The 25,988-nt window shown below is 37.1% G+C and overlaps 1 protein-coding gene across 2 annotated transcripts in view; it reads left to right on the top strand.

Annotated features, from left to right (window-relative positions):
• The first annotated feature begins 3,487 nt into the window (after nucleotides 1-3,487).
• The window catches only part of myo16 (myosin XVI), a 158,457-nt gene continuing 135,956 nt past the window's right edge, over nucleotides 3,488-25,988 (top strand). The window contains exon 1 of one of the 2 annotated variants that reach the window (XM_043249183.1): nucleotides 3,488-3,689. The gene's annotated coding sequence lies outside the window, so the exon portion shown is untranslated. Of the gene's footprint in view, nucleotides 3,690-16,765; nucleotides 16,955-25,988 lie in introns of those variants that run through there. The other variant, XM_043249184.1, reaches the window with a different exon arrangement.

Raw genomic sequence — 25,988 nt, 5'->3', positions numbered from 1 at the left:
TCGCCACACTTCCGTTCAAGGCCTTTAGCTTGAAGGAAAGGATGGAAAGGAATAACACTGGGGAATGAATACAAAACAACAGAAATGGCTGCTTTGACAACTTCCTTTAGTTTTTTTTCATATCGCATATAGTCGTGTGTAGGTCTGGCAGAAGGATATTTCAATTTTTACTGACACCCACATGTACTATCCAAAAAAAACTACAGTAAAACAATGAATAAATAAATAAGCAAGCAGTTAATCACTTTAAAATAAAATAATTTAAATGTGCATTTTTTGTGTGTGTGTGTGTGTGTAACATCCATAACATTTTATCATTATTGTTTTAGCAGTGCACTGAAATTCTCATAATTTGATGTCTTTCGGCCTCAGAGAGGTTGTAGCTGCACACTTGAGAAACTTCCCTTACACCACTCGGGGAATGAAAGTCATAAAAATAGAGTTGTGTGAAGTGTTGAGGGAGATGGGGAACAACACAGATCAAAGGACTTTTTTTTTTTTTTCAGAAACTGAAATAACATGTTTTTAATATTTGCTTTTTATTGTTTATCGTGCTTGGTTTAAAATGAATATACCTGAGCAATAACATACATTATAAGTATTGTTGTTATTACTGTCGTTATTATGCAAACCTTCATTGATCTTAAATTTCAGTACCGGTATGACTCTTAAAGGGGTTGTTGATGTATGAAAAAAATTGTTATTTATTTTCAGTAGTCAGAAAAGCAAAAGTAAACGCTCTTGTCGCTCTTGTCCAGGGAACCCAGAGTGATAATAATGAGAATGAGTGGGTGATGAAAGAGAGGAAAGGTTATTTCACATAATGAATGCTCTAATAGGGTGGGTGCAGATGTACTCTTAGCTATAAGCACAGCGTGTAGTTACTCAGGTCATTACCGTGACCTGCTGAAATAATGAAGGTGATTCGGCAAACGGCAGAAGATAGAACACAATTGAGCATTTCGGAAATTAAAACGGTCCTTTATATTTTGAGATAAGCTCTAGAACGCTGTATATTTGGACGAGATTTTGCACATTTTCTATTTTTAAAGGTTTTCCTTGCAGCCTTTTAATGTGCACCCTTTTCAAGAAACCATACGTAATTGGACCATTAACGCAAACGCTGTTTCATGGAGAGATGTGGGCTATTCCTTCGTTATTTCTACATCAATTAAGCAGGTGAGAGGTCTGGAGTTGATTCTAAATGTGCCATTTGCAAATTACTGATGAAATTAATCATTATTGGAGGAATTACACAGAGATGTTTAATTTCAGTGACGCTGTGCGCATTGACTGATGTCCGTCGGTGCAACCATTACGATGACATTATTATTTTAGTTGAGCGCCAAAGAGATTGACAAATTTTACAGTCAATCATTTAGGAATTCAATGTCATATCTTTAGCCAAGCTGCAGCAGCTGGAGGACGGGAGTGAGAAGGTAGCATCTGTGCTGCTCGAGCTCATCTTGGAGTTCATTCAGAAAGAATTTGATAAAAGTGCAGTTAGCTGGAGAAGTGAAAATGGTACAAATGCATTTCTTTCTTTCTGTATTCCTTTTTATAATGGTTTATGAGCATATGGTCAGCAGCCAGTTATTCTCCATGCAACACAATATTTTGTCACAAATTTGCTTTTGTTGCAGTTGATTACACATTTACACATACTCTTGCTCTATTTATTTTTGGCTTGTGCGTTTGGCTGGCTATATTTTTTCTGTTCGTAATTAAATGTCTTCATTTTCATATTAAAGCGTGCAAGTACGTTTTTTGTATTTTATACACTTTTTGTTTGGTTGGTTGGTTGTTCGTGATTTTCCCTTTTCTTTCTGTAAATTATCATGTGAATATATTTATTTTTCATACTTTTTTAATTTCATATAGTTATTAATTTATTTATTTGCTTATTGTTAATTTTTTTTGTCCTTTTTAATTGTATTTATTTATAGTCTAGTTTCATTCTTATTTAACTGGGAAAGGTCAGAGGGTATAAATGATGGGCTGAGTCCCTCAGGGAAGTGCTTTAGGTCCACTTTTGTTGTTTGTAATTGCAATTTGCTTAAAATGCCGACTATTCTAATAAAATGATTTAAAACAAGGATTTTAAGAAACATGTGAATTTAGGTAAGGTAAAAACAGGTAAAAACAAACTGATATTGCAATTAGGTAAAACGGAATTAATATTATTTGGGTCTAAAAATAATTTGATTTTGGATTTTGATAGATTAAGGTAGGGGATTGTTTAATATCAAACAGAATTACAGTTAATAATCTTGGATATGTGCTTGATCATGATTTAAGTGGTAACTATAAAAGTTCTGGGTTAATGCAAGAACAACATTTCTTGTCAGACATGTTTTCTCGAATAACCAATGTAGAAAATGACTGGTTGGATATGTTACAAAAATCTAAATCAACAATTTTAGGGTTTAGTCTTTATTGGTTAACTATAGAAAGCAGATTGGAGCACATTAAATTAAAAATAGTATAAATGATTATCAATAATAGAGTTTGTTTTAATGATTTTTTTCTAGGGTAAATGAGCAGCATAATTTTAATTATTATAATGTTAGGTTATAATGTTATAATGTTAATGAGTCTTATGGATATTACATGATGTCGTTTTTAAACTCTATGTAGTATGGCCGTAGATCTCGTGAATATTCTGAGGCACAAGCGTAGAACAAGTTACCTCCGGATATTAAAAGTACTTAAAAGTTGTTTAGTATTAAAAGTATTATTGCTAGTTTTAGTTTATAAGTCGGCTCTTACCTAGTTGTTTTACTGATGTTGTTTTTTTTTTTTTATCACGTACCTGTTTATTTGTAATTGTACATTTTGCAAATACCCATCTGTAATCTTTCTATCTAAAATGCAGTTCCAAACTATTTATTTATTCCACGGTTTATTTTGTTCATCAATTGTAGGCTTTTTTTTTTTATTAATTATAATTCTTCCTTTTTTTTCTTTAGTTCATTGGTTGGTTGGCTGACTGATGTTTTGTGGGAATTTGCTCGCTCTCGTCGCTTCTCTATCTTTTTGTCAGAGTAGAAGGGTGAAGTGTCTTTGTCATGCAGATGGGGTCCAGCAACAGTCTTGTGAAAGTTAAAGAGTTATCGTTAATAGCAGCTAATAGCAGTTGTAGGCTGCTAAACCAGTCTACAGCTAATCTGTCCAGTCCTGTTTAGTTAGTTTGCTATCCGAAGTACATATTGTGTGTATATTGTATATTTGTACATTTGAGCCCCCCCCGGTCCCTCGCTCCCCCTCCCCCGCTACACTTCCATGGCCAGCAGAAGTCCTGTGTCACCGTTTCAGAGCAGCTGCTTTTTACTAAGCAGATGTAATCAGAGATTTGGAGTGTCTGTCGTTCTCGGTTCGTCTGGCTACGATCGGTGTGCCCTTCTTTTTTAATACAGACTCATTCTCATCAAATTGGATTCCGTTGTGACTCCTCCCTCTCTCCTTCTCTCTCTCTTTTTCTGATACGGCTCGCTCAGTCGGATGAGTTAGTTGTGGAGGACACCAGCCCATGGGAGCTGTGTGGAATTGAAGCAGTTTAGTAAATCACAGAGCTCTCTGTGCACGCGACACATACGAAGAGGAACTGTGACCGGCTGAGGTGGCTGGAGCAATGCAGGAGATCTCTGGATTATACAAGCTGCACGAGAAGAAGCGATCAGGACTATGAGGTGAGTGTGCGTTTCACTGTGTTTATGTGACTACACTTCGGGGGCAAAACTATCAACACTCACAAAGTTTGGGGACAAAACCAGACGTGCACAGGAGATGTGATTCATAATTAAAATGGTTTATGGTTATCCGCCTTTAAGACTATGGGTTAGGGTTCGAGCTAAGGTTGGTCTATTACTCAGGGCGTGCATTATGACTAATTGACTACAATTTGAAAAAGTTTGGGGTTGTTAAGATTTTTTTGTTTGTTTGTTATTAAATATTTAATAGAAAGTAGTGAAAGTAGCCTATTGTGTTCACAAAGGCTGCAATTATTTATTAACAAATACAGAAAGATATTACCATTTAAAATAACTATTTGCTATGTATGATTTTTTAAAATGTAGTTTATTCTTTTGATGGAAAGCATCAGCCATTGCTACATTCTCGAAAGTTATTTCTTCTTATTTTTATTTTTGAGTTGTTCATCTGATACTTTTTAAGAAATAATTTGAAATAGGCATCTTTTGTAACATTAACAGGGTCTTTACTGTCAAGTTAAAAATCAAAATCATGAAAATGTTTTTTTAAAAATCAATAAAAATTTATAAAAAAAAATATAATAATAATTAATAAAAAATATATATATATATATATATATATATATATATATATATATATATATATATATATATATATATTTTATTTTATTTTATTTTTTTAATAAATTGTTGATATATGTATATAATGCAAATGCTAAATACATGCACTGTTTTTGTGTGTGTGTGTGGAGAGTGTGTGTGTGTGTGTGTTTAATTAAAAGTTATCTGTTTGGGTAATGATTAGGTAATAATATTTATAAACTCGTATTAGTTTAAAGTTTAGTATTATTTGTCACCGTTTAGATTTTAGACTTTAATTCACCCAAAAATTTCACCATCATTTACCCACATGAACATGACTTTTTCCCTTAAGTTAAACATGAAAGAAGATCATTTAAACAATGCTGGTAATCAAACAGTTGATAACCCTTATTGACTTCCATAATATTTTTTCCCCTGCTATGGAAATCGTTGGGAACCAACAACAATTTGGTTCCTCCTTTGTTTACAACATAAAGGTTTGGTACGACATGAGGACGAGCCAATGATTCAAATTTTAACCAAAAAACTCACATACATGAAGAGGTTTTCTATTGGTAATATAACATCATGATTTGTCATTATGAAATTATTTATAAAGTAAACTTCACTTAAGTGTCCTATCAAGATATGAAAAAGTATGAATAGTAATCGGCATATTTTCTAATTTAATCTCTGTGTATTCTCAGTTGAATCCATACAGCTGCTGACCTTCCTTTATCATCATCATCATCATTATTAGGAATATTGTCCAGTATTGAAAGTTATTTTTCTGTTCAGACTGCACCAATCACGGTGATTTGTGATTACACGAGCTCAAGTCTTGAGAATTATATTCCATAATGATTTAAATGATTGCGTCAGTGTGTGTAGTATGAGAATATTAGCATTTGAATGCTTCTCTGTGGCACATTTGGCAGTGACTCATTATTTACGATGTCTGACTGTACCTGTAGTAATAACCATAGCAACATTTTGGTGTCCCATAGCTGTAAATGAGAAGTGTGGTGCTAGAAACAGCCACATTTGATGAAAGAATTATGAGCAGCTAAGACGTCTTAATGTCTTGCAGTTACTATTAAACAGGTGTCGACGGAGGCAGTGTGTTTTGTTTATGCTCGTTAAGCTGCTGTGTTTTAACAGCATTCTCTCCCTGGAGTGTAACGTGGGAGACACTGTACGGTGGAGAGACACAGTATCGAAATCAAGACACGTTCTTCTCTTTTTATGACTTTCTAGCATCTTATAGGGACAGTCAGCATACTGTTGAAACCCCCGTCACCGCATTAATAAGTAGTGGTTTGATTTTTGTCTGCAGCTATTTTTTATGTGAGCAAATTGTATTATAGGACATAATTTGTAATAAACAGAAAGGTAGCGATAAGCGTATTCAGTAGCGGCGCGTACCTGGTTTAAGAGCGTGTCACTAAATATTCAGCCTTCGCAGGGAGGAAATGCTCTCAGAATACAGCATTCTGGTGTAGTAAAGTAGGTCAGGAGTAATTGTGCGTGTGCTATCATGGGTGGTGCTGGTGGTGGCAGAAAGGCAATATCAGTGAGTGATGCTTTCTACAGATGCCTTCAAACTAAAAATCTGGAGGGCTTGGAACAAATCCACCACATTAACCTGATTTAGAGGGTCGCTTGTAACTAATGCTACCCTTTTTTTTCAGTTTTCACACTCTCTTACTCGCTTTCTACATCGTCACTTGAAGAGTGTGTGTGCGGCTGTCATACGGTTCATCATCATGATCCTCTTACACTTGCTCTCTGTGTGTGTGTGTGTGTGTGTGTGTTTGAGTGGAGCATCTCAGTAGGGATATTTACTATGGCATAGTACAACTAAAAATTAAAATAGTAAAAATGCATTAATGCAAAATTATCTTTTCATTCAGTTGGCCTTTTACAAATAAAATGGTTGAAAAAGTAACTTTAAACTTTTTTTAAAAGTAGCTTTAACAGAAGTTGCTAATACTGGGTTTGATATTCACGTTTTAAGAATAATACGCGTTATGTTTTGCACACTCATGTCTGCATCTCAGTATGCAAGCAATATCTTTTGGGCAGATGCAATCATCTTATTAGTTTTCCCCCCTCTTGCATGCTAGTTTTTGTCCTCCATCTCATTTTGTATCAGCTAAGGCATCTGAGACGCCATGACAGTCTAATCGAATTCTCTCCCTCCTCCCTGCGAGCGCCCGTGGAGGAATACGTTTCTCTGAAGTTATCAGAAGACTGATATCTTCCTTTCTTTCTTCAAGCCATTTTCTTTCACATCTTCCCTCAGTAATCCATAAACAGCGGCTGTTTGGAGACCTGTTGTTAGCTTAGGCTTTAACTCTTGTTTACAGTCTATGCTGGTTTTCCAGAGAGCTGTTGTTTTTTTTTTTGGATGATGGTATCGTTTAGATAAAGGTATCTGCAAAGCGAATAATGCAAAGTGTAATGTAACAACATAATTCAAGCAGCGAGCTCAGATTAGGCTGGGGGTCTCAGCAATTCTCTAAAATGGACAGAAAGCAGAGAGTGGGTGATGGATGGTTACTTGAGAGAAATGTGAGGATTTTCTGACGTATTATGCTAGTGCTGAAGGAGGGAAATTTGGAGCTTAATTGCTCTGAATTAGCATTTTGTATCTTAGAACTTGGTTTAAACTCATAAAAATGTTTGCAATCCTGAGAATGCTTCAGGAGTTTGGCCATTTGTGACATTCCCGACATGGCACACACAGACGCATTCACAGAGGCACACTAATAGGGCCCTGCTTGGGCTGCTTTCTATTATTGGGCTCCTGGGTTGAGTAGATCGGCTTACTGTGTTTCCTGTTGGGCTCCTGGTGCATTTCCAAACTCGCAGATCCATTTCAGCTTCTTACGTCCTTTCAGCCGATTGGACCGTTGGTAAGCACACTGTTAAAACGACTGGGATTTTAACAACAACAAAAAAAACAACTGTGAAAATGCTACAGTAAAAACCTGTTAAACGGTTAATGGTAAATTCCTGTACAATTTACAGGGGAATCACTGTTTCTTAGTTTTTCTTATCAGTTATGTTTATTAGAGTTGTATGTTGCATGTAATGTTGTTAAATGAATGTTTATTGCATATTTGAGTTTAATGAGTCTCACCCTGATGGTGTTTAGTGTTTGAATGAATGACACTGAGCACCTTCTATATGTGTTCATATTTAAAAGCTGCTTGTGATGGGTTCATCACGTGACTTTCTCATCACCACTTGCTTTTGGTGGTTTTCAGTGTATTTTAAAAGTACAAAACAGATGTCAGTACCTTAATAGGTCGGCATATTACCATTATATCAGCCAATAAAATTATGGTATTTACCTGTAAATTGAATTTAATACTGTAAAACCAAAAACGTTGTTACAGTATTTTTTACGGTGGAATTTTTCACTGTAAATTGTAAAGAATTTATTTTTTTACAGTGCAGGGTAAATGCAAGAACCCCATCTTTTTAAGCGTTATAGTGGTATTATTTCATCAGTACCATTCAAGCACTAAAGGTAAAACGGGAAAATGATTTACAAAAGGAAAATAGCAGACATACGTAAAAACAGACCTAAATAGTAAATACTGTATGTGTATGTGTGAAGAAAAGTGAATAAATGATGACAGAATTTTCATGTGAAAAATCATTTGAAGCGAAGAACATTTAAATTCTGAAACGGTCTAATGGTCTAAAAGAGGTACAGATATGTGTGAAAAGGTATGGTATGAGAGAATGGTCTCATGGTTCACCTGTTCCTGGCCTTACTAACTCTGTTTGCCATTACAGGCTATAATTGGTGACAGTCTTGGCTGGGTAACAGTGTCAGGGCTGACGTCTGGGCCCGTCTGGACATGCAGAGAGACCAAGAGAGGGTCATGTTTGTGTCAGGAGTGAAATTAGTTACTGAGTGTTGCATTAGGAGATACTTTTATCCACAGTGACGTACAGTACACATTACAAAGATGGTCTAATTTAGCTCAAAATATAACACTTAGTTGCATAGCCAGGCATTGGCTTAGGGCTTGGTCCAGCCTGCTACTAAGTGTTAAAAGATGAAACTTATTTTAAATAAATATGTAAATATATATATATATATATATATATATATATATATATATATATATATATATATATATATATATATATATATATAGTGTGTATTGTATTCAATTAGTTGTGATATGGATAGAGCTGTTTAGAATGTTCTTGGTGCCAACAGGAGTGGTGTCTACAGTATGTGTGTGTGTGTGTATGTGTGTGTGTGTGTGTGTGTGTGTGTGTGTGTTGTGTGTGTGTAGAGGAGCTCTGGGAGCAGCTGGCAGCCTCTCGGGGCTTTGGAATGGTATGTAACTATGGGCAGGTGCGTGGAGCAGATTGGCAGAAGTATCCTGCATCATTGATCATACACAGACTGTCCACAGAGCAGACGGCCCACACACACCCACATGCATGTACACAGTTAAAGCAACTTCATTTGTTTACACTTTTATCTAGCTTACAAAATTCAGATATACACTGCCTCTAATATAAATTAATGCTTAAAACCCACATGCCCTGGCTTGGCTATATGGTCACGATTTAAACTCACTGTTTAACTTTGAATTTTGTCGTAATAAACGTCTAACTACTGCTTGTTAATAGTTAGTAAGGTAGTTGTTGGATTTTGCTATCAGGTAGGATTAAGGATGTAGATGTGCCTTGTAAGTACTGATAAACAGCCAAAATGCTATGCATGCTAATTAACAAAAAAAATTTTGCGAGGCGACTAATTTGTACGACCCCGCTTATGCAAATTCATACGATTTGTGCTAAATCGTATGCATTTTACGAATTGCACATGGTATGAATTTGTACAAATTACCCTACACTGAGGTAGAGACAAATAGACAAAAAAAAAAACGTACACGTGAAGTTCGTATGAATCAGCCTCCTAAAAATTGGTCGTGAGATAGCGTTGGTAGATCCTATACTTGCAAGCAATAATTGGTAGATTAGATAATACCTGCTTGCTGTTTATCGAATTACTCAAAAACAATACCAAAACGTTTTTGGGCAATTTTTAAAACCTGGCTGGAACATGTCCAGCCAGTAAAAATGTATAGTTACTCTAGGTAAGTTTTTAAAGTCTATTCCTTTTAGACAGGTTTTGCTAAAAACCCCCCCAACTGCCACTGATCAGTCAAACATAGCTCTGCTCCCAAACGCATACCATTGGTTAAATTGATGTGTATGCCTCGATCTGATTAAGATGCTCACAAAGACATATTTTTTATGATTTTTGAGTATGATATGAGTATTTTAACTTTTTTTAAAATACACGCTTGAGCTTTAAATGAATCATAACAGAGTACGCTATTAAGTCTCGTGAGTGATGCAAGAGTAACCTCTGAGCATTACGTCTTTTCTCTGGGTACTTGTTTCAGTCTTGAAACAGCTTCATTTTTAAGATAACAAGGTACATATTCTGGCTCTCAGCAGCGTCTCTCTTGAGTTTAGTGATGGTTGGAGGAATGATGGGGATGGACAGCAAAAAAGAGAGAATGCCAGATGATGGCAGTGTGAGAGGATAGCAGAGCTCTGGAAATGAGCTGAAGATGGAATATGAAATGAGAGGAACTAAGTGAAAGAAGATGAAGAGAAAGGCTCACGTCAGCTCTCAGAACTCGCCAGAAATGTGGGTGAAAGGGAAATATGAGGAACAAAGACGGGAGGAATATGTTTGTGTGTGCGTGTGCCTGAAACAGATGGGTAGAGAGCAGAAGAGGCATATCTGACTGGATAAATGGGGGATCAGGAGATTTGGGATGCGTCTGTCTTTTATACATGTTCGTTGCATGTTGTGATCTGGCCTGATCTGTGCTGCCCGACTGGAGAAGACCACTCAAGGCCAACACACATGCAGAGCAATGAACAGTCACTGCTACGGAAGAACAGATGGTTAGTGGGAAAATAGTCACACAAAAGGCACAATCATATTCATATATTGTTTCTAGAGTCTTGCTCTCTCTGTGTTTCTCCTTCTCTCTTATGCTCTCCAGGTGAGTGACATGTTAGACAGTCGAACATTAAAGGAGTCGCTCATCCACAAATAAAACGAAAGTCATTATTTACTCACCCTTCGGTCATTGTAAACCCGCACGTTGTTATTTCATTTCAATGGCAGCCTGGTTTCACTCGGTGCATCAAATAACACATTTTATGCATTTGTTGCAATGCTTTCGGTGAGAAACCTTTAGTATCTAAACTGAATTGAAAAGCATCAATAATCTCATGACCGCAAACTTCTTAACATATGTAGATCATTTTGTTGCCTAAAATGTATCCATTGTCTAAATACTGTGTAAATAAATATTTTAAATAAATAAGTATTAAATATGATATTAAATAGATATTAGATTCCTTACAATGATATGATATTATAAAATAGAGGAATTATTATTTAGAACCTAAATGACTGGTTAATGCTTGTTCATTTTATTCTTTACATTAAGTGTTTTATATATAAGTTTCTTTATATTTTTACAATAAACCTAATTTTCTTTACATTATATATTTTTTTTATATTCACAAGAAACTAGAACAAATTCCATTTATTATTTTTTTCGTCATTTTTTGTCATGCTTTTAAAACACGTATATAGAGCATAAGTTGAACTGACTACATATTATACTTTTATGGTGCTTTTTTGTATTTGTGTTCTATATGAAGAAAGAGCTGCATGCAAGAAAATGAGTTTCAATGTGACAGATCCATCACTCTTCTCTCGTCATCTTATTTAGAGGAGAGATTTTGTAAAAAAAAAAAAAAAGTACGAATTTGTTCAAGATCGCTCTCTCAGTCTTTCGAGGGTTTCTAATCCTCAGGATGTGAAATGAAGTCCTCTCAGCCTGTAGTGACATTTAATCTCATTGGTCAGTGAACTATGTGGTGATGTAAAATGCATTAGCACGCTTGGAGAAAGTCTGTCATAATATGATGGAACATCTTTTTAGATCTGAAACAATAACCGAGATCTTCGCTCACCTTTCCCAGCGCCGTCCCATGCGCAGCCGTAACAAAAACAGCAGAGAAATCCATCCTGTCACATAACAGCAGGGCAAGAGATCAATGCATTCGCATGGGAGGGAGCGTGTCACTGCAACAAATCAAAACACAAACCCTTATCACACAACAGACACTGACAAGCAACAGGAGACGCTTGGAATTATGGGAGGAATGTGCTGATTAGATTTTACTGAGCTGCATTTCACGTATGTGGCATTCGCACATATTTTATGATATCAGGGAAGCTGTGTCATTTTGACATATGACTCAAGCTGACTGAAAGTCGCAAACGCTTTTTCAAACGATCGACTTTGTCTTTGCATTAGTGCTGACACCAACCTGACGCGACAGAGCCAGAAATGTTTGTGTTCGGTGCAAACCTTGTCCAATCATAGCGCCTTTAAGGCTTTATCTTCTTATTAAAACAGCAAGCCAATGTTCCCCTAGGCATATATCAGCGCTCTGGTGTTTAATGACAGAAATGGGTTTTTGATAGGTGATGCAGTGCGTTTTGCAGACTACTGATGCGGCAAAACTGAATTTCTGCTTGTAATGAATGAGGTTTTCATTTGACCATTAACTTCCTTCAGTACCCATCTACAAAACAGGCCATCATAAATAATCTTGAATTCATCAGTGGTTCTTGGCTGTGGAATACCTGTATAAACAAACAAGGGTTTAGAAATTTATGTTGGAGGTTAATTAATTTGAGATTAACTAGTGCTGAGGATTAAACAGTGCTGAGGAGTAACTAACCAGTAGCTCAACTACTTTTAAATGATTGATTTAATGGAAACTGCCCTTAAAAACTCTTTTATTAGATTACAAAAACCATTATGCCAATAGAGAGTCCCCACAAGAATAGCAAACCAGACTTGTGTCTGTGTGTAATAAAAAAAAAAACTGTTTAGTATTTTTTTTTAATTATTATTATTGTTTATTTATTTGCATTTCTAAACAGGTGCTTCTAAATCATAATAATAATAATAATAATAATAATAATAATAATAATAATAATAATAAGTAAAAAAAAAGCTTCTGCCCTCTTGATCCAGATTGATATCTGGTTAGTCAGCATACTTTTCTTAGCATAAAATTTTTGAAATATATTTAAAGTATTATATATATTAATTGCTAACTGATTTCCTATATGTGTGACTATTTAGTCTAGGTTTTCGACAGAGGAATCACAAGTGATCATGTAGAAAATACGTCAACTATCCATCTATGCTTCAAGGTTTATAAATGAATTTCATTTTCACCAGCTGTAGGGTCTTTGGGAGTCTGCACCCTAAACTGTTGTAAATCCTGGCCGCAGAAGGAGCCATTATCAATGTAACACTTATGTTGTGCTTCCACGACAGCTATGTGCAAAAAAACTAAAATGCATTTTCATTTGCATTTTTGATGTTGTAAAATGATTCCTGTTCACATAGATTTGTGATAACGATTAAAAACGCATTATGCTTAGAATAAACACATAATTACACGAATGAACATTTTTGTAGTTTACACACAGACAATGGTGCCGTTTTCCAAAATGTGCGCATTAAAACATTAAAAGTTTGTATTTTCAGGCCTCCGTTGCCGTGTAAATCATTGCTCATTGCCCATAAAAAGGTTTTAGTTGAAAACAGCGTTGTGTAAGCACACCCTTAATGAACACTCTGAACCCGGACGAACCCAACAGCGTTTCATTTTCTTTACCTCAACAAGTGCTTATGAACAAGAGTCCCAGGAATGTGAACCCTTGAGAATTTGGGATCCGGGGAATTATCTGCATAGGAGATACTATTCTCTCCGGTCTTGTTTAGCTGAGAGAATGTGAGGCTCAAAGCTACTGATCAGCATCAATTCATAAATCATTCACATCTCTGAGCTTCAACTCTAGCTCTCCTACAATCCGTTGTTATTTGATGTCTTTTTGCTCTGCTGTGGGTTGGTTGAGATGTGTATCTGACCTACTTTTGTTCCGCTATATCTCTTCTCACCATTTTGTAGTGTTTTCCCCCCAAGCTGTGCTTTGACTGTAGCTTTAATACACTTTTGCATTCCCGTGGAGGTTCAGATTTATGGTCATCAGTTTCATCAACACTGTCCTGGGAGGACATTATCTCACTATGAAGAACACTGAATCTAATTTAGCCAGCCAATTTGGTATATAACTATTCATTCATGCTCTACTAGGAGAGAAAATCTGCTGCGTTATTGGTTTCTGTGGCACAGCACTGGTACACCAGATGATAACTGATGGACAAATGAGCTTTGTTTACATGTCACGTAAGAGGTCTGAACGACCCATCAGGTTTTCCTTCTGCTTGCTGTGATTGTCTTGCGGTTTCCTCGCAAAACTGTCAAGTAACTTCACAGTTTCACAGTTTGCTCAGTGTGCGCGAGGAGAAAACATGAGGGAATCCTTGCTGAAGGTAATTTGTACACTGGCTTGCCTGTGACAGAAACACTTCTGACAAGCACACATGCATTACTGGCATTTCAGGTCACGAATAAATCCCTTGTCTTGAAAATAAATAAAGTCAGTGCTTATAGTACCTAGAGGGTTTACATTTATTCCTTAGAATATGAGAAAGTGCAATCCACAGTAATGCGGAATAAGTCCCGCCCTCTAAATAAAAGAGCCAATCACTGGTGAAGCTGAGAGATGCCAGTTCAGTTCCCAGACAAACAATGCGATTGCTGAAAACACACTTGCCACTGTATTGTGCATACCAACTTGAAAATGCACGCTTTGTAACGATGTTTGGGCATAAGAAATATTATTTATGGATCAGTTCATGAGATTTCAGTATTTCACTATTCTCCAGCAGACAGCAGTTGGACTTGCCTGAAATAGCTGTTCAGTTTCATTACAAATAGAGCTTAAAACTTGCTCGACTTGAAAGGGACTTTGATTATAGCGTGTTTTACATTGTAAAAACACATTCATTAATTTATTATTAGGCAAAGTAAAGCCCAAAAATACATCAGAGAGCTTTTTGCCCTTATCAAACTTTGAAAAAAGGCAAAGTTTGAGTACTTGTCTCTAAAATAGAGCATGTTCACACACTTGATGTAGACTTCTATTTCTTTATACCAAGTTCAAACTAAAAGACTAAAGCTTGTCACCCTGTGCAGAGACACTCGGTTTTTTGTTTTATGTCATGTCAATGCACACTTTACACAACTTATCACAGGCTCAGCGTGTCAGTTGCAAGATCATTTTCATCCTGACTGTAGTTTTGATCATGTAACACGTTCTCACGCAAACTCAAATATGAAAATCGATTCTTGAATAAAAAAGTACAATCGATCATATTAAATACATGCAAATATTTTTTGACTGATTATGACATAAGAAACCAGTAGAGGACCAGTGGAGTCAGAATGACTCCAATGTTGGATAATGCATGAAAAATAAAAAGGAAACATAATGCTTCTTGGTTTTAAATCCTTATGTCTGTCTGCCTAACCATTTGTTATCGCATGCATCCATGCATTGCTATTAAAGTTTGGTGACAACAGGACAAAGAGCTGCGATTGATTTCCTGTCTGCAAGTGTTGATGATACAGTAAGACATCACTCAATTCTAAAACAACAATGGCGACTTTCTCTTACATAACAAAAATCTATTGGATTTTACTAGAAAATACATTAAAACATGCATGACTGCATACTTATACTTATATATGTAAGTATTGTCATGCATATTTTAATGTATTTTCCAGTACACAAATATGTATTTTCAATATATTTTAATATGTTGTAAATACCTAAGCAAAAATGGTATTCTTTGCAAATGAGTTCCTTTTCAGACAGGAGAGGTCAAAGGTGGTTTTTGGTCAGCTTCACATAGATAGCATAACAGAGGTTGCTAGGTAGCAAGAAAGCAGAAGGTATAAATAGTTTCCCAGTGAAAAAAGTCATATTTCTGCGCTTAAAAGCAAAAGAAGTCTGCTTTGATTATTCATAGAAATAAAAAAAAAAACAGTGGTTGAAAGATTAGATGACACTTTGCCAAGGGATGAGAGTGTATTAAATATAAATAAAACAAAAAAGCAAATATAAGTCATTAAAAGTAAATGATAATGCATTTAAGATCTATTCAAATATTTGTAAAATTGTATTACTTTACATGCTATTATTTGCATGCTTTTACCAAATAATCAGAGGTGCTGAAAACTGATCTGTGATAAGCCAGCAGGCTAACAGTATGCTAAACTACAGCAGTACGTTTTTTTGAACAATTTGTATTTACTATCACTATATCTAAACACCAGTTGCATCGCTACAGTGCCATTCGCAAATCCTTACCCGTGGCCTCATGGGATAGTAAAGCGTCTCATTTGAAGTAGTCGGACATCCTGACACCTGACACATACTGTGAATTTGGTCATACTCTTTTTCACCACCGATACACTGTAAGGGTGAAGTAGACGTATTCAGATGCAGCCATTTGCTGTGGTTAAAAGGTCAGAGTCAACTAAGAGCGAACGGTTAATATTTCGAATGAGTGTTACTTCACAAAGCTCGACTGCTGTGAAATGTGAGTAAGCCTTCACTGTTCACAAGCAGGTCTGCTTAGATAAAGAAAAGAAAAATGACATCCATTTAGTTTTTGAACGAGGTCAATTCTATCCACATTATATTATCCTAATGTAGGACCGGTGACGGAATATGGCCTTACAGTTACAGAATCAATTTCCTTTATTCCACAAGAACATGTAATTTACTCTTCTGCTTGGAATTAATCAGACTGATGATATTCCAGTTGAGAGCGATAGCGACTATTCTAGTCCAGACAGTAATAAGTGGGTGGGAGGTGGTTCCTGGTGAGTCTCTTATCTTTTTTACAGACTATGATTAATATGAGGAAGTGCAGGGTCTGTATGAAGATGTAGATCCCCCAAGGTCAGACTCGAGACTATCAGAGAGCGCACCATAATGAAGGGGGGCAGTCCCATTAACTATTCATTACTGGAGACTTGGTGGAGAATGTAGGAGCTTAACCTGAGCACCCAGACTTGGCTTCAGGGGGGCTTCGTGGTCTATTTGTGGATGACTGAAAAGACCGGACTAATCAATAAGGTGGGGTCAGAGTGAAGAGTCTATTTGTGTGTGTATGGGTTTTTGAAGTAAGGGATGATGAGACTCGACCCCGCATGAGGAATGTAGGGGGTCTCGATTAGTGGTTGGATAAAACGCCCTGTCTCTGAGTGCCTCGGGGGTTTTACCTCTCAAAGAGTCCGGCTTTTGAACAAGGATACCCCCTACATGCCTCCCCCCAGCGCACACAACCCACGTGCTGACAGAGGATTGGGGCGACTACACCTTGCGGAGAGGGAGGGTCGGATACGCTCAAGGATAAGCAAGAACCAAACAGTGTCACAGAACGGCCAAAGCAAAACCACGCCGGCCAGGGTATCCATGGCAACGCCAAACTGATGAATGAATGACATCATGGTGACTGGGAGGTGAGAGAGTGTGAAATTGATTTGGTGGAGCAGAGCGGAGGCGTACACAGGCAGGCACGTTTTTCTCAGTCTCCCTACCTTTTCTCTTCCGCTCACCCTTTCCTCTACGCTGGACGGGATTGCCGGTAGGAAGCGTTCTTTGCTTTTTACTTCAGTGTTTGGTATGCTTGTTTGTAAAACTCTACTGCTTTTTTCCCTTCTTGGTAGAGGAGTAAACGGGTGCATGTGGATAGAGGGGTGAGCGAGTGCAAGAGAATCTATCCAGCGGGTCAGGCTGAGTTAGAGGACTGATTTGAAGTGCAGTTGGTTCGGCTCTAAATATACCATGTGTAACGTGAGGGGTGGTGTGTGTGTGTGTGTGGGGATGAGATCATGGGGACTTTAGACCTCAAAAATGCCATTGGACTGTGTTGATGTCATATCGCCATCTAATTGCTGCAAGGTCATGGATTCTAGCAGACATTTATTAGCATGTGCACTTGGATTAGTGCTTGTATTATATGCTCTGGATGTGTGTACTGTAAGCGTGTAAACACCATGTGCACACCGTGCGAGCCACCATTTTCCCACACGTTCTTCTTTGCCAGCATATAAAAGGTCTGTCAATGTCATGCGGGGCTGTGGGAGGTGTGTGTGATGTATGTTTACTTTCTCCGTTTTTTACGCTTCTCTGTAACGCATTGGCGCGTCGCTGGAAAAGGCGCTTGTTCACAGCCATTATAATGCGCTACAAGCTAGTCGCTCGTGATTGATGGCATGCATCGACCTCCGTGTCCATAGCAGGAGCGCCAATCAGCAAGGGTTAAAGGTCACGGCTAAACCAATCAAGAACCTTGATCTAGTCACTCTCCTGCTCAATTTGTTTTGAGCAACACAAAAGTATGACATTTGTTCGGCATGCTTGTGCACGCATTTTAGGCATCATTGACACAAGGTGAACGAATTCTGTTCATGCAACCATTCATGTGTAAATTGCTGTTGAGTAAATTGTAAATTGAGTGTTTTCTACGAGCATTCGTTCTGCTCTTGTTTCGCGAGCGAGGGCATGTTTGCGCAAATGTGCGTTTATTATTGCTGAGAGCGTCAGAGTTTGGCAAATGTTCTGCTACATTTGTTCATCGGAGCTACGGTATGATCAGCGTTTTTCACTTCATCTTTTCAATTATTCATGCTGCTCATTATGCATGTGGGTTCATTTAGCAGCTTCATTTGAATCTTTACAACCACTCTCCGAAGACAGTGTTGCAGGGAAATATTCAGCTCTAGGAGAGCCTTTGTAAGAGACTTTAACAAACCGAATTTTCTTTCTTTTTTTATTAATGTTTTTTTTTTTTACCTTGCCTTGTTTTTATAAGAGCTTGAGGTTTTCGAAACTAGCGAAGCGTTAATGTGTCTGCAGGTTTTTTTTTGTTTTCAGGTTACATGTGTGTGTAAACAGTTGGGTTGCGTTCGTGCCAAAAATGTGTGTAAGCAGTGACAGGGTCGAGTGAGTGATTTCCTAACATTCCTCAGTCTGGATACTATAGTCCAAACTGTGTCAGTGTGGGTCTATGGATGATGTATTACCACTGCCACCCTCAGGCTGTGACTGGAAGTGCAATCAAAATCTGTAATCTACTCAGATGTAGGATTTCAAGAAGCATGTGATTTGAAATCTGTCTACTGTGCTCATGATTGAGGAATTCTTTTTACAAGCACGAGACGTGCTATTCTAATAGTTTTGTTTTAGTTTAGTTCATAAGGAAGGTAAATCCTGAAATGACTGCATAATTGCAAGAAAACGTATCATATAATAATTTCTTTTGTGTTCTACAGACAACGGTTCTTAACTTGAGAGTGGTAGAAGATGATGGAATTTTGGAACATGATGAAAGCTTAATGTATAATGTATCTTATAATGTATTATAGACAGTGTAATATAGTTGTATGAATCTTTATTTGTTTACTTTTAAATGACACACATTTTTGGTATAAGTTTTGGTCATCAAAGTGTTTGAGGAATGTTAACTTTAGCATGCTAGCTAACCCAAGTCCATCTTTAACATGTATACCCAAAAATGGGTTACACGGCGCATACAGCTCATCTTTGTAAAGTACACTCTTCTCCATGAACCTTTTTTTAGCCTGGACTTCACACTTCATATACAATACTATAGAAATGAAACAGGAGATATGCATCATTGTATAAAAAACACAAAGAGAGCATTTTGCACGAAAGACCAATGGCAGTGTCTCTCCAATACAGTAGGAAGAACTGTAGAGCATTACCTGAAATGTGTGTGTGTGTGTGTGTGTGTGTGTGTGAGAGTATTACCTGTGATTAGATGACTGACAGATTGCAAAGGTGATATATATGCATGTGCTTTTTCTTCACAAAATGAGCACATATTTTACAACATAGAACGACTGTCTTCACTATGGTTACAGGTATTACTTGTGGGTTAGTAAAAATGAATGGACTTTGGTCACAGATTTATGATCTGCTTGGGTCACCCCTAATAGTAAATAAAGCTGTCAATCCCGAATGAACATAGCCTACGCGCTTGCACCAGTGTTTGGTTTCACACTTGTACTCTAGTATTCTGCTATACCAAGACAGGCTGTTGCTTAGCAACATGACAATTTTGTTTACACCACCACAGAGGAGTGAGCAAGCGAGTGAATGTGTGTGGATCATCTGCTGTGGTCAGATCCCACTTGTCTCGCTCTGCTCCTGTCTCTGGGGAGATATTCCCTGCCACCACACGTCTCCTCAGAGCTGTCTTCTGAGAGATTCCCTTGTTCCCGTCTGTTTTTCCCTGAGCAGCAAAATGCAAAGTGTGCGCGGCAAGGAAAATACTGCAAATGTTTGGGTGCTCCTCCAGCTTTAAGCTCTAATGTAGGTCTGGAGAGCAAATCGTACATCCTGGCACGAGTCCTGGTATTAGTCAGAATCTCATCCAGTCAGGGTCAGACTCCTCCCTCCATCCCTCTCATGCTCTCTTTTTTAGGTCCAGTTTTCCATTAGGCTCTGTTGTCAAACAGCTGTGGGTTGAGGGACAGGTGGAAGTTTGGGAATGTTGAATGACTTCAGAGGGAGCAGCTGTCAAAGCGGCTTCATAGCATAAACAGGAGGTGTCTCAATGGAGTAGACGGGACCCTGAGTGAGGAAAAAGAGAAGAAAGAAGAAAAGAAAAACGTGAGCAAAGCAAGGTCAACCAGTGTGATGCTCACAGCACAACTGACAGATGATGGGGAGGGTAAGATGAGGACACGGAAACATACCTTTGACCTTTCATTCTTTCTTTCTTGCGTTCTTTCTTTCCAAATGAGCAAATGAGCATTGGGGGTAAGACTTTTTTTTTCATTCTCTTTCTCGCTCTCCTTCTCTCCCCTGGCAGTGGCAGTTAATGGGCCAAATTAATCATGGATCTTTCAGGGCTTGTCTTCCAGCAGCTTGTGTTTGTGAGTGAGAGAGATGGAGAGAAAGAAAATAAATATACATGATTATACTGAATGCAAACATGGAGGACACAAGTACAACGGGGATACAAAAGGATAGTTCACCGTCAAGCCATTCTAGGAATATATGACTTCTTTCAGACAAATTCAATTGGAGTTTTATTAGAGAAAATTAGGATTATATCGAAATCCGACAGCATTTTTCTTTACAAATCCATACACACTGCATCATCCCCTGAAAGCCACTCGCTCGTAAACGGCAGTTGGCAGAAGCGAAAAATGCAAGTTTTTGCAAATTATTTACACAGAATTTAGTTCTGCTCGTGTTTCATGAAGCCCGGTGTACATTTACTAAATTCTGTGATGCACTGTGTCCTGCATCTGTTCCTAGCTTGGGTTGGATGTGTTTTTCAATAATTTATTAGAAGCAAACACACTACAGAAAGAGAAAAAAAACAACAAGGATCATTATTCACTGATGGAAAATGGTAGCTTAAAAAGGAAAGAAACGGAGTAATGGATTTTCAGGTGTTTTGACTCTGTTGTGCTGATGTTTTCCTGAAGGTACGAGAGGAGTGAACGGTCGATAGAAAAGATCTGGATCATGCTTGTTTTGAAGCACCTTTTTAGCTGAATGTGCCTGCGTAGAAACATAAATGAATTAGTCCTGTCAAACAATTAATCACATCCAAAATAAAAGTTTTTCTTTACATAATATATTTGTATTGTAAACACATGCATGTATATATATATATATATATATATATATATATATATATATATATATATATATATATATAAAAAAAAAAATTGTATGTTTACATATTAAATATATTTATATATAATATAAGAAAATAAATATATAAATGTATTTACATGTAAATACTGTAGAAATATATGTGTTTTAATATATACATTATAAATAAACACAGTACAAACACATATATTATGTAAAAAAAAATGTTCATGCTCAAGAAATTAACAATCAATCCACTTGGAGAAATGAACTGTGGAAATACAGAGCTAAACGTAATAACATCCGTAAGATAAGTAAACGCCACAGTATTACCAATATAAAATATTCTGGACTATTTTTAAGTTAGTACAGCTCTCTGAAACAAAAATGACTGTTAAATGATTCAAAATTAAAAAATCTTGATAATCAGACAAAATTAAAATTGAATAGAAAAGGACTATGATTTCATCTCTAAAAACTATGACTTTAATACTGTATCCAATATATTATGAGGTCTGCCTAATTGGAATGATCCATCATTTTAACTGGCAGACAGTTATTCTCTCTGTAGCTTGTTCTGGCTCTTATTCCTGTATCAATTTCACTCTGTCGCTTTCAGTTTCTTCCTCACATTCTGTAGCTTGTCAAATCATCGCTGTTCTGTCAGGTGACTGTGGTTGTAGATGTGACTGAAGGGCAGTGTTGGGTTCAGTGAGAGGCAGAGAATGTGAATACTGCTCAATTAAACATTCAGAGACATCTCTTCCCATACTGACTCCAGGCTTGCTTCCTTCACTACGGAATGCAAAGTCATCTTAATTGGTACCACAGATGAGCCTCTTGGGCCTTTGCTTTAAAAAAGTTTTGTATTCGGTATGTATATAAAAGTGTCTTAGTTTAGTTGAGATAACAGAGTTTTACGAGAGGCTAATTACTCACAGTCAGCCACAGTGACAGTGACTAACTCAATCTGCTCAATGCTGCTGAATACTGAGCTGCTTTTTGGGGGATAAAGGGAAAAAAAACAACAACAGGATTAAAACATTTAATACTGCTTGCCACTGAGATTAGGGTAGATATAGGGGTATTGTGAGGGAATATTGCAGATTTCAGGCATTAGAGCCTATGTGTGGATTAACCTTTATTTGAGCTATAAATTTGATTGAACTGTGTGTGTGTGGTCATATAAAGCACTTTTTATTATGATAACGCAAAAGCAAGGCACTTTAAGCAGTTCACTTAAAATTGTCTAACCTTGCCTGAAATTCACATAAGCTTTTCATCAATCAACCAAGGTACTATACAGATGAGTATCTAGGGGGGTATAACATTTTTTTTAGATTTGTCAGAATAATTGTATCAAGTTAAGTAGATATACACAAGCAGGATTGTATATTCTGTTTTGTTTTTAATAATCAGTTCTTTCTGTAAATATTTTTTGTATTTTTGTTCTGTTGTCTGTTGAAACATTTTTCACACCAATGTTATGAACCATTTTTAGGTCAATCCACCACTTAAGTACTATAAATGGTATTATAATGGGTTATTTAAAGTCTGGATGTGTGGTTTTTTGGGCAGGAAAAATCAAAAGCTCACAGATCTGTCTTCACTCACAAACATCTCTACTGCAGCAGACTAGCCTCTTTTGACTCTGAGTCTCTCAGTCGCGACATTACTTCATCACATTTCTCAAAATGGGCATTGAACCAGTCAAGCTCATTTGAGGAATCAGCCATAATCCAATAAGAGCGCTTTGGCTCCAATCATTAAAGTAGGACAGTCAACAGTCACATTAGCACAACCTCCATTCCTGACGCTTAACACTCTTCTTATACAGACAATTTTATGGAAATTAATGGATTTGGAAATCTTTTATGTTGGAAAATGCTTCAAACTGGAAAACAAGTGCCTACAACCAAGATGTTCAGTAAAGTAGCGTACATTTATATGCATGAACTTTTCCAATTTTCGTAACACTTTATTTTAGATAGTTGCTCAGCATACACATTACTAGAACATTAGCCCTTTATTAGTAGTAATTAAGCACAATGCCTTATTCTATGTGACCTGTGATTCTTGTTATGTTATTATACATTCCTAATCCTGCCTGATACCCAAACTTAACAACTACTTTCCTAACTATTAATAAGCAGAACATTAGGAATTTATTTAAGTAAAAAGTCATAGTTAATAGTAAATTGTGTAACCGGTGTTGTTTTAAACCAGCTGTCAACATTTTAAACTCTTGATTCAAGCCAGTGGATGATGGTCACATTTCTGGCTGTTTATGTGATTCAGTAACAAAAGTTTTGGACCCCCTTGTAATTGGGTCACCAAAAATAAACATACAGTAAACTGAAAACATGGGGGGTGTTAAGACATCACAGTGGAGATACAAATAATAAAAAAAGAGAGCAAACCGCATATTTGTAGATGAAGGGGCAAGTGAGAAGACAGATAAACAGATAAAGGGCTTAAGGAGTTAAGGAGCGAGGAAAGGAAGAGATAAAAGTATTAATCCACAGCTTAATGGACCACTAGATTATAAGTCTACTGTACCGTTGATGTGACCTGTAGATCCAGTAAAACATCTTTGAAGACTCCATGTGAATGTGAATTAAGTAATGCACTTGATAGCCAAACGGTGTATATCAATACAGAGTTCACTGAGGGTAACGTTTTAGGAGATTTCCATTTGCCAGTTTACTGGTTGGGAAAATTAACCCTAGAATTATGCTAATAGAATTCAGCAGTGAAATTTGGGGGAAAAGAAATATTTAGCAGTGTAAATACAACACAGGGGTTGAATAATTAATGTCATGTAGAGATTGCATTACATGTTTAATTCATTCTTTAAACCCTGGCCCTTCCTGAGGCGCATAGCCTCCCCAGGCCATGAATGCCGGCGTAATTGAAAGTGCTGGTTCAATATGGCTGAACTGATTCATTAGTGTTTGTGAGATCCTTGTCACAAGCTGTTTTAATTAGTGAAAAGAGCTTCCTCAGGGTATCATCAACAGCTTTTACAGCTGTGGTGTGTGAATATGAAAGCAAGATAGCGAGGTAAGATACACTTGCTGTTTTTAACAGGCACTATGAAATACCGCTTGGCTATGCCATGCTCTTCAGATGAGCGTTTGATAGGCATTAAAAAGGTTTTGCCTGAGCTCTTATGTTCATGCTTAGACCTCAAAAAACCCAGACTGACATAAAGCTTGTTTTTCTTGTCACAAAAGGAAACATAAATTATACATAGAAATGCTACTGTCTCCTTGTGATAGATGCTATGTTTCAAATATTATTTTGATGAATTATTGGCACTCATAACACACTGCACTGATCCATATTCATAAAGAACAGTGTCTTTCTTTATACAGTATCTAACAATATTTAATCAAGTTTAAATGTCTTGATATATAGCTGTAAGGTTGTAGGGACAGTTTTCAAGTGCTACATTGTCCTCTTTAACTCTTGAAAACTACTTGTCACTGTTTACTTTAGTGATGGAACAGAGCAGCTTTTACATTCTGCTAAATCACTTTGTGATTTACTGTAGGTCCCATGATCTAAATCATTTTGTGCTCTACTGAAGGAGAGAAACATACAGGTTGTGAATAGCATGAGGCTGAGTAAATGATTACAGCATTTGAAATAAAAAAAAAAAGCTTGGTGTTGAGTGAAAATGTTACTCATCCACTTACCCAAAAGCAGACACATGACAGCTTTAAGTACTGCCATTCAGATATGAATTGCTATGGTTGACCCAAATACATTATTGGGCTGTGAGCTGCATTTCAATGTTTCCTTGAGAAAACATGGTCAAGTGTGATTTTAACTATTTCAAATGAGTCCTAAGGGGGTTGTGAACCAACGTGCCACTGATAATATTGATCAGCAAATGACCTTGTCTGCCTGATCGTATTTCACTCACCTTTATTTTGTACCCTCCTTTCAGTTTCTTCACTCGGAAACTAACAAAAACAACAACAACAACAACAAAAACATTGTTTTCGGAACAACTTGAAACCGGGCAAATAAGAATTGTGTTTCTTTTTTGTGATATACCTGTATCTCTTTATCTGTATTTGGTTTTCAACTTTAGACCTTGCCCTTTTGCTCAGATTTGAAATGATTTATACTGACTTGCAGCACACCGCTGCACTCCGAGGTTTTGATGTAGCGACGGCATGTCCTTCATACCCATGATCAGTGTTCGGTTTATTACCTTAGTGGCCTCTTCACCGAAAGGTCTGTGAGACTGACAGCTGTTGATAAGGGTGTTTTCCATGCTAGTCTTGACAGCTTAATACATACGCCAAGACTCATACCACATCTCATCATTGGGAAATAGGGTAATTTCTCTCGCTCATCTCTGTTCCTCCCTCTCCGTCTTGACATTTACCTCAAATGACACTCCTCTTTCCGATCCTTTATTGGTCTGACAGAGGAGGCCCGTTTTCCTCCCTCCGCTTTGCTTTCTCTCATCTCCAACTTGAAGGTCTGACATTTCTTATAGCGCACAATTGGAGGGAAACATCACATTTCATTTCTCTGGGTTCTGACTCACTGGCATAGACAGTACTCTTTTGTGACCTTTGACTAAGGTGGACTGAATTGCACTGACTAGCAGCTTGCTCATCCTTCTTCTCTCGTATGTAAGATGTTTGTAAGTTTTAGAGAGATAAAATTATAGCCAAAAAAAACCCCTCAATGCACAACTATCACAAAAGCTACAGTAAATGATGCTTGAGGTAGCAACACACATTACATTAAACATTAACATTAAAAATCAAATACATGTTAACGTTTGAGCCGGAAAAACATAAATTCAGTTATTACTTTGTATGTGTGAATGCGCCCTTCTTGAATTCTTCTCTATAACTACTGGGCGATTCTGGTTTGCGAGAGAAAATGGGGTTAAGGGCCTCAAGTGATGTATAATATCTCTTACTCATCCATGAAACGTGACCTTCTCTGAGATC

Source organism: Puntigrus tetrazona, chromosome 9 (genome assembly GCF_018831695.1).
Source record: "Puntigrus tetrazona isolate hp1 chromosome 9, ASM1883169v1, whole genome shotgun sequence".
NCBI classification, from domain to species: domain Eukaryota; kingdom Metazoa; phylum Chordata; class Actinopteri; order Cypriniformes; family Cyprinidae; genus Puntigrus; species Puntigrus tetrazona.
This window is presented reverse-complemented; position numbering and strand designations above follow the sequence as displayed.